The following is a 10462-nucleotide window of genomic DNA, read 5'->3' as shown; positions in this document are numbered from 1 at the left end:
CACCATTCTCCTGCCTCAGCCTCTGGAGTAGCTGGGACTACAGGCGCCCGCCACCTCGCCCGGCTAGTTTTTTGTATTTTTTAGTAGAGACGGGGTTTCACCATGTTAGCCAGGATGGTCTCAATCTCTTGACCTCGTGATCCATCCGTCTCGGCCTCCCAAAGTACTGGGATTACAGGCTTGAGCCACCACGCCCCGCCCTGCTTGAGGCTTTTAAGAGCCTGGGCCCAGTTTTACCGGCAATATCAGTAAGTTCAGCACCTTCTCCCCCATTTCCCACCCACCGGACCTACAGTAAATGAATAAGAATTCTCATTACGCTTTTAAGTATTCTTTTTGTTGTTGTTGTTGTTGTTATTGCTATTGTTATCAGAAGTCAACTCTGAGGCAGAAAGGAAGGAAGGTCCCCAGAAAATCTTTGACCTCCAATTTCTTCAATAGCTTGTGGTTCCCAGCTTGTACTGTAATGTTTTAACATTTCCAAGCTGGATGGCAGACAAGGTGGTAGGGGTGGAGTAGCGTGTGTGTAGGGGAAGCATTGCTTCTGGACAGTAGAGTGTTAGAAAACACCTCTAGAATAGTGAGAAAGACCACTAGATTCATTATACTAGACGTCTTCAGAACACTGTTATTCATAACAACCCCAGGTTAGAACGATCTCTATACCTAGCAACAGTAGAACAGATAAATAAATTGTGGTGTATTTGTCCAATGGAATACTATACAGCAATGAAAAAACCAAGCTACCATCACACAGAATATGGGTGGCTCTCGCAAACCTAATGTTGGGTGAAAAAGCCTGACATAGAAGAGCACGTGTTGTATGACTCCATTGATACAAAAGTTCAATAATGCCAAGAGTTTAGGGATGCCTATTAAGTGGTAAACTATAAAGAAAAGTAAAGCTGTGATTTCCGTAAAATTCAAGGTAGTGGTTACCCTTGATAGAAGAGAGGATAGAGGCTGTGATTGGGAAGGGGCGTGAGGTGGCTTCTGGGTGCTGGTGATGAGTTATTTCTTGACCCGAGAGGTAGTTACAGAGATGGATTTCCACTTGACAGTAATTCTTTAAGCTGCATCCTTATGTTTTGTGCATTTTTCAGTATGCGTGTAGTTGCGTACTCTTGTGTCTGTATGTGTTTAAAAAGATAAAGGGCCGCCGGGCGCAGTGGCTCACACCTGTAATCCCAGCACTTTGGGAGGCCGAGGTGGGCGGATCACAAGGTCAGGAGATCCAGACCACGGTGAAACCCCATCTCTACTAAAAATACAAAAAATTAGCCGGGCGCGGTGGCGGGCGCCTGTAGTCCCGGCTACTCGGGAGGCTGAGGCAGGAGAATGGCGTGAACCCGGGAGGCGGAGTTTGCAGTGAGCGGAGATCGCGCCGCCGCACTCCAGCCTGGGCGACAGAGCGAGACTCCGTCTCAAAAAAAAAAAAAAAAAAAAAAAAAAAAAGATAAAGGGCCAGCATTTAACCGGGTATGTCACACGTTGACTCAAATATCGCATATCTGCAGTGCACACCTGTGATGCCTATCAAGGACTCCTCTGAGTCTGTGCTTTGTTAGGCCACTCTAGTGGATGACAATCAACAAGACTGTGTGATGGGGCAGAGAAAGAAGGAGATCGACCCAAAACACGAGCCACAAAGCTGTTCACATACTTACCTCATGTAAGCCTCTCAGGGCATTTAAACTCAGGGCGGCAGAGATCACAAAAGAATCATTCCAGTTTAGGCAGAGGATAATCTACTAGAAAGAAGTTCCCATCTGTTAGAGTCAGATAGCCTGAGGTCAAAACTTGTCCATGCCTGAGAAATCTATAAAACCGAGCATAATACCTCTTGCTAGGGCTCTGGAGAGGAATAAATGAGGTAATTTGTAAAGTGCCTGACACATTTTGATGCTCAATAAATGTCAGAAATATCCTCATTTTACTCAAGAAAGCACAGCGCCTGGGTGGTGTTGGAACTTGCCTAAGGTCATCTGTTAGTAAAGGGAGGACTAGACATTCAAACCTGGGTGTTTCTCTCTTAAAGTCCAGGATACCCTTGACTAGCTGTGTTATAGTAGGAGTCTAGACTGTGGGAGGTCTATGCAGCAAGAGTAGTTCACGGGCTGAAGTGGGAAGGCATTTCACAGAGAATGTGACATTTGAGCTGACCTCTGAAGAAGAGGAGAGGCATGGTAGGCAGAAGAGTGACTACAGGCCCAGCCTCAGAGTGTGAAAATTCGTAGCATCATTGGTGAACAGTGGGTGAATGATTAAGTCACTTAATTTATCTCAGTGTTGGGTTCCATATACACGGAAATAAGGTAAGAATACCTGCTCTGCTTATTTTATTTATTTATATTTTGAGACAGAATCTTGCTCTGTCGCCCAGGCTGGAGTGTGGTGGCGCGATCTCCACTCATTGCAGCCTCTGCCTCCCAGTTCAAGTGATTCTCATGCCCCAGCCTCCTAAGTAGCTGGGATTATAGATGCCTGCCACCACGCCCAGATATTTTTTGTATTTTTAGTAGAGATGGGGTTTCACCATATGTTGGCCAGGCTAGTCTTGAACTCCTGACCTCAAGCGATCCACCTGCCTCAGCTTCTGAAAAGTGCTGGGATTACAGGCATAAGCCACTGCACCTGGTCCCTCCTCTTCTTATTTAAAGTGTTATTCCAAGGATTGAAGGAGAGTATATTTGAAAAGGTTCTATGAATTGGCCAGTATTATACAAATTTAAGACTCTGTGTGTGTGTGTGTACGTGTATGTGTGTGTGTTTCAGTACCCAGCGAAAATCTTAAACTTGGCATATGTCTGTGGGTAAAAGTGGAAATCATGATTTTACTTTTTGACCAATAGAGACCATTCCCAAGCCTGGGGCACAGGAGAACAAAGGGAAATTCCTGGAAGTACTGACCTGGAAGAGTCTTAGCACATCCAGTGAAACCTAGAGTGTAGATATAATTTTATAAACTAGATACAATGTTAGGCTAAACTTTGAAAATTAAAGTTGGTTGTGAATAAGGATAGAATTTTTAACACAAACTCTAGATGTCCAGGATTTGTTGGCACCAAATATAAACATGTTAGGGGGTAAGGATGAACTCATCTTCTGGGAAAAGCTCATGAACAAAACTGACTTTTTTTAGCCAAACCATTCATATCCTCCTGGCATCTTAGAATCCTCTGGAAATACAAATAGCCAACACTTTCTGTGGGCTTACTATGTGCCAGACACTTTTATATGATGTTTTAATTGATTTCTTACTATTAAATTAATTATAAAAATATTGTTAATCATCACAACAATCCTGTGAGGTGGGCTACCTTGCTCACTTCCATTTTGCCGATGGAGGGACCTTAGGTAATTTGGCCATGGACCTTTAGCTAGTAAAAGAAGTGAGATTTGAACGCAGGCAGGTCTGATTCTGGAGTTCACATGCTTTCCTTTTCCCTCTACTGCCTTTCAGCCTGGTATATTTGTCAATGACAGTGACCATTTACAAGAAGATGATTTACTTATCTTTTTGAAATTCAGCCTAGAATTGCTATACTCCTTAAAGTCAAACTTTTGTCACCTACTTAGAATTCAGTGCCGTGGACAGAATGTTTGTGAGGGTCACCTGTATCTCTGAGAGGTGTTTCAAATGATTTTTTCCTTGCTCAGAGTTTTCAGAGTTTCGGAAAATATAAAAATGGCTGACCCATGTTCAAGAACATTGAGAAATTGTAGTAAAACCACTGAGGACAGAGTAATGGGCAGGGACTGACATGAAGCAATGGTGATGATGGTGAGGACGGAGAGAAAAGAATGAAGAGGAGAACCTGGAAATGATTCTGAGCTTGAGAGCCGCAACCCTCACCTAACAAAAGAATTAGCAAGCCATAATCAACAGGCACAATGCTGTTTCATGAGGGATGCTAAAGACTAGCATTGCACACAGTGATAGAAATAATAATGTTTAACAAATAACCATTAAGATCTGTCTGAACAGCCCACTAGAACATAGAAATAGGTTACAAAAATTTAGCTGGTTTGTCTAGGGTGATAGCTCCCCTGTAATCTTTATTATTATTATTATTATTATTATTATTTTGAGACAGAGTCTCGCTCAGCCGCCCAGGCTGGGGTGCAGTGGTGTGATCTTGGCTCACTACAACCTCTGTTTCCTGGGTTTAAGTGAGTCTTCTGCCTCAGCCTCCTGAGTAGCTGGGGCTACAGGCACATGCCATCATGCTCAGCTATTTTTTTTTTTTTTTTGTATTTTTAGTAGAGATGAGGTTTCTCCATGTTGGCCAGGCTGGTCTCGAACTCCTGGCCTCAGGTGATCCACCTGCCTCAGCCTTCCAAAGTGCTGGGATTACAGGCGTGAGCCACTGCACCGGCCCTCTCCCCTTTTATCTTAACATCCCTTCCTTAATTGCCTTCTCAGCTTCAACTAGAAATAAGTGAATTGGCAGACTATCCCATAGCAAGGGAGCTGTGTGACTGCCCACTCATGCTAGGGCGAAGGTCAAGGGTGTCCAGGTCCTCTGTCCCCAGGTTACAGCCCCAGATGTCATGGGACATGCTAACCACCACTCCTTTGCAATACTCATGATGGAGACACACCCTACCTCTTGTGGGTTGTATTGCTGGCGGGTTTTGGCATCAGAGACAGGGGATTAACTCAAAGCAAGGTTTTTCCTCAAGCAGAAAAAAAAAATTGGTGGTTGATAGAACCAAGGAAACGAGCTGAGAAAAAGCCAAACAAAGAATAGTGGTTGGATGATTCATGAGGTGGGGTGCTCCTTTCTGGCAAAAAAAAATATTATTATAAGATTGAAATCTGCCTATAGCTGTCTTGTTCTTTAATGAGCATGTTCTGTTTCAGAATTCTAAGTGTAGGTTATGCCTGAGAACAGGAAAGATTTGAAATGAAGGACTCTTTATCATAAGTGGGTCCACTTCCTCTGCTGTTCCTTGCGGTGAGGGCTATGGACATGGCCATTTCAATGCCAGTCTTGCAACTAAGTCATGGTGATTCATTATGTTTTGTTACCTTTGAGGACAGAAGAAGGAAAGTGATTTTAAAATCTTGATTGCCTTGGTTTGCTCCAAAGAGACCTGGGGATTATTTGCAGATTACATTCTTTCCGGGCTCAGTAACTTTTTCCTCATTGTTATTGTGAGCACTTTCATTGTTTCAACCAATAATAGCCCAAGTGCAGCCAGGACTCTTTTCTTGGGACAGGAAGACCCCAGGAAAAGCCGTCAATTAGTAACCATTCACAATATACAATTGATGAGTGTCTGTCATTTCCAGTGCTGCAGAAGAGTGAAAAGTCTGGGCATCCAACTTTGACCAGATGAAAGAGAGGGACATTGCAAACATCGTCCTCCATGGGCTAACTCTGAGAAGTTCTGAGGTTCTGCTTCAAGAATAGTAGTGGGGTTTTTTTTGTTGTTGTTTTGTTTTGTTTTTTGAGACGGAGTTTCACTCTTGTTGCCCAGGCTGGAGTGCAATGCCGCGATCTTGGCTCACCGCAACTTCCGCCTCCCGGGTTCAAGCGATTCTCCTGCATCAGCCTCCCGAGTAGCTTGGATTACAGGCATGCACCACCACACTGGGCTAATTTTGTATTGTAGTAGAGACAGGGTTTCTCCATGGTGGTCAGGCTGGTCTCGAACTCCCGATCTCAGGTGATCTGCCCGCCTCGGCCTCCCAAAGTGCTGGGATTACAAGGGTGAGCCACTGCGCCCGGCAACTGTAGTGGTTTTTCTGTTTGTTCGTTTTTGAGAAAGAGTCTCTCTATGTCACCCAGGCAGGAACACAGTGATGTGATCTCGGCTCACTGCAACCTCCACCTCCCGGATTCAAGCAATTCTCCTGCCTCAGCCTCCTGCTTACAGGCAAGCGCCATGATGCCCGGCTGATTTTTGTATTTTTAGTAGAGACTGGATTTCACCATGTTGGCCAGGACGGTGGCGTAGTTTGTTTTTTTTTTCTAATCATCGTTCAGATGAATTTAAGAAAAACACATGAAGTTAGATTTAAAAAATCCTTCTCTTATGGAGAGGTGAGCAGTGACAGGGTGAGGCTGGGTGGTGGCATAAAATAGCAGGGACAAGATTCCAGTCACACTTGTGTTCCTGTAAAATTGGGTGGGGACCAGTCGGGCCTGAAAGCAATTTAGGGATAAAATTTCCCTTCCTCAGTTAAGAATCTATGCTGATAATCTAATGGTTAAATCTGGGCTTTAGAAATTTCTTGGAATGCAACTGGGATCCTGAAAGTCTTTGTGTCCTTAGGCTGGTTACTTCGCCTCTTAGCACCCCTTCACTTAAAAGTACAACGGAGATAGGCTGGGTGCAGTGGCTCACGCCTGTAATCCCAGCACTTTGGGAGGCTGAGGCGGGCGGATCACCAGGTCAGGAGATCGAGACCATCCTGGCTAACACGGTGAAATCCCGTCTCTACTAAAAATATAAAAAATTAGCCAGGCGTGATGGCGGGCGCCTGTAGTCCCAGCTACTTGGGAGGCTGAGGCAGGAGAATGACATGAACCTGGGAGGTGGAGGTTGCAGTGAGTCGAGATTGCACCACTGCACTCCAGCCTGGGCAACAGAGTGAGACTCCGTCTCAAAAACAAACAAACAAACAAAAAACCCCCCCAAAAAAAACAGTTGGGGATAGAATAGTACAAACACCATGGGGTTGGGGCAGGATCAAATGATTGATTCATGGAGTAAGTACTCAACAGATGTTGACTATTAATTGTCATTAAGACTGTGACATCACAATAGCTCTTCTGTAGCACAAATTAGCCAGAAGTTTCAATTTTTAATTAGCTGTATGATCTTGGGGCTGAATTTTCTCATCTGTAAAATGAGGAAGCTGTCTCAGATAAAGTCTAAATTGACCTGGAAAATCTGGGATTATACTTTTATTTTCTTTTTTTGTTTTTGAGATGGAGTCTTGCCCTGTCACCTAGGCTGGGGTACAGTGGTGTGATCTCGGCTCACTGCAACATCTACCTCCACGGTTCAAGCAATTCTCCTGCCTCAGCCTCTAGAGTAGCTGGGATTACAGGTGCATACCACCATGCCCAGCTAATTTTTGTATTTTTAATACAGATGGGATTTCTGCCATGGGTCTCGAACTCCTGGCCTTATGTGATCCACCCACCTTGGCCTCCCAAAGTGCTGGGATTACAGGCATGAGCCACTGTGCTGGGTATACTCTTTTCATTTTCTTAGTGGAAATACTAAGTAAAATAAGGAGTATCTGTTCTCAACACATGGCAACCCAGCAACATTCAGGCCAAAGAGGTAGCTTGTCACCAGTCTTTCACTGCAGTTAGTCTGTTATCTTATCAGAAGATCACAAGCCGGCCTGGTATGGTGGCTCATGCCTGTAATCCCAGCACTTTGGGAGGCTGAGACAGGAGGATCACCAGAGGTTGGGACTTCGAGATCAGCTTGGCCAACATGGTGAAACCCCATTTCTACTAAAAATACAAATATTTGCCAGGCATGGTGGTGCACACCTGTAATCCCAGCTACTCCAGCGGCTGAGGCATGAGAATCGCTTGAACCTGGGAGGCAGAGTTGCAGTGAGCTGAGATCATGCCACTGCCCTCCAGCCTGGGCAACAGAGCGAGATTGTGTATCAAAAAAAAAAAAAAAGAAGTGCATGTGGGAAGTAGTTGGCTCTTGTGATCCCCCAAAGGAAGGCAGGCAGAAGCAGAGGTAAAGAGGGCTGCTGGGATGCAAAGGGTTCCCCAGGTCCTTGGGCCCACTCCTCTCAGGCCTCTAACCTGAATCCTGGGCATGTCAGCTCATAGCCTCATGACACAGAAAGGGCATCTCACTGCTGCCAGTCATAAAACCTGGAGTGGCCTCTGTCTGGTGGGCTATGGGGTCAAGTCAGTTCCTTGTTGCCAGGTGGCAGAGATCCAGGATCACAACTGAAGGGGTGGCCAGCCCCTCCACACCTGTGGGTATATCTCGTCAGGTGGGAGGAGAAACTGAGAAAAGAAATAAGGCACAGAGACAAAGTATAGAGAAACAACAGTGGGCCCATGAGACTGGCACTCAGCATACCAAGAACCGGCACTGGCACCAGTCTCTGAGTTCCCTCAGTTTTTATTGATTATTATTTTTATTATCTTAGCAAGAGGAATGTGGTAGGAGAGCAGGGTGATAATAGGGAGAGGGTGAGCAAGAAAACATGTGAGCAAAAGAATCTATGTTATAATTAAGTTCAAGGGGAGGTACTATGCCTGGATGTGCACGTAGGCCAGATTTATGTTTCTCTCCACCAAAAAATCTTAGTGGAGTAAAGAATAACAGAGCAGCATTGCTGCCAACATGTCTCACCTCCCGCCATAGGGCAGTTTTTCTCCTATCTCATAATTGAGCAAATGTACAATCGGGTTTTTTTTTTTTTTTTTTTTGAGACGGAGTCTCGCTCTGTCGCCCAGGCTGGAGTGCAGTGGCCGGATCTCAGCTCACTGCAAGCTCTGCCTCCCGGGTTTACGCCATTCTCCTGCCTCAGCCTCCTGAGTAGCTGGGACTACAGGCGCCCGCCACCTCGCCCGGCTAGTTTTTTGTATTTTTAGTAGAGACGGGGTTTCACCATGTTAGCCAGGATGGTCTCGATCTCCTGACCTTGTGATCCGCCCGTCTCGGCCTCCCAAAGTGCTGGGATTACAGGCTTGAGCCACCGCGCCCGGCCTACAATCGGGTTTTATACCCAGACATTCAATTCCCGGGGCAGGCAGGAGACAGTGGCCTTCCTCTATCTCAACTGTAAGAGGCTTTCCTCTTTTACTAATTCACCTCAGCACAGACCCTTCACTGGTGTCGGGCTGGGGGACGGTCAGGTCTTTCTCCTCCCACGAGGCCGTATTTCAGACTATCACATGGGGAGAAACCTTAGACAATACCTGGCTTTCCAAGGCAGAGGTCCCTGCGGCTTTTCGCGGTGCATTGTGCTCCTGGTTTATTGAGACTAGAGAACAGCGATGGCCTTTACCAAGCATACTGCTTGTAAACATTTTAACAAGGCACGTCCTGCACAGCCCTAGATCCCTTAACACTTGAATCCATACAAGACATGTTTCTGTGAGCACAAGGCTGGGGCAAAGTGGCTGGGGCAAAGTTACAAATTAACAGCATTTAAGCAAAGCAATTTTTTAAGGTGCAGGTCAAAGTGGAATTTCTTATGTCTTCCCTTTCTACACAGAAACAGTAACAGTCTAATCTTTTTTTCTTTTCCCTACAACACTGAGATGTATAGAAGTTCCAACAACAACAACAATAATAATAACAGCAACCACTTAAAAATCTACAGCATCCCCTGTGTGCCAGGCACTGTGTAGACATTACGTGTATATAGGCATTTCAGCCTCACACAACCCTAACAGGCAGGTGCTGTTAGCATCATTACCCCTATTTTAGAGATGGGAAAGAGGCCAAAAGAGATCAAGTGACTTGCCCAAAGTCACAGAACTAGAAAGTGATGGAACCAGGATTCAAAGCTAGGCAGCCTGGACCCAGAGCCTGTGCCATTAGCCACTATGTGATTCCACTGTTTGAGGTTCTAAACACTGAAAATATGGTGGTGCCTCTTACCATAGATGTATGTAATCTAAATCCAAATCATGCTCAACTCTGAATTACAGTAAGAAAGTTAAAACACACAAACAAACAAAAAAACACCTTTTCGTTTTTGCTTGCATTTCTCATGGTTTTGGTGCTGGAGCCCTGAGTAACACTTTGTTACTTGGATAACTGGTCCCAGGGTTTGTGAAGGGGTTGGTAGTGAGCAGGCAGCGCGCACATGCAAGTGCCTCTGTACCCCCTGCCACCGCGCAGGGAGTCCCCCGGCCCCATTGGCTCTCACTTTGGGGGCTCTGGCTGCCTTATACTCCTAGCAGCCCACTTCTATAAAGGGAGTGACACGCGTCCCACACTTGCTTTTCTTTTTCCTTCTTTCTTTCCTCCTTTCTTTTTTTCTTTCTTTCTTTCCTTTTTTGTGTTTTGTTTTTGGTTTTTTGAGACAGGGTCTCACTCTGTCTTCCAGGCTGGAGTGCAGTGGCATGATTTCGGCTCACAGCAACTTCTGCCTCCCAGGTTCAAGCGATTCTCCTGCCTTGGCCTCCCGAGTAGCTGGGATTACAGACACGTGGAACTACCACGCCTGGCTAATTTTTTGTATTTTTAGTGAAGCGCAGTTTCTCTGTGTTGGCCAGGCTGGTCTCGAACTCCTGATCTCAAATGATCCACCCGCCTCGGCCTCCCAAAGTGCTGGGATTACAGGCATGAGCCACTGTGCCCGGCCCCTCTTTTAATTCATTAAATGAGTTTGGCGGCGAGTAATCAGAAACTCGACTGTCAGTGTAAATGGAAACCCTAAAGAGGCCTATTATCTTAAGCAGTCTGGTCCACCTTGCCACCTGCCTCTTCATGGGTCCGCTTCTGG

General features: G+C 45.6%; 1 pseudogene; it reads right to left on the bottom strand.

The window, feature by feature from the left end:
- Positions 1 to 2771: 2771 nt before the first annotated feature.
- On the bottom strand, positions 2772 to 9035 carry LOC126948923 (uncharacterized; annotated as a pseudogene).
- Positions 9036 to 10462: the final 1427 nt, after the last annotated feature.

Source organism: Macaca thibetana, chromosome 2 (genome assembly GCF_024542745.1).
Source record: "Macaca thibetana thibetana isolate TM-01 chromosome 2, ASM2454274v1, whole genome shotgun sequence".
Lineage (NCBI taxonomy): Eukaryota > Metazoa > Chordata > Mammalia > Primates > Cercopithecidae > Macaca > Macaca thibetana.
This window is presented reverse-complemented; position numbering and strand designations above follow the sequence as displayed.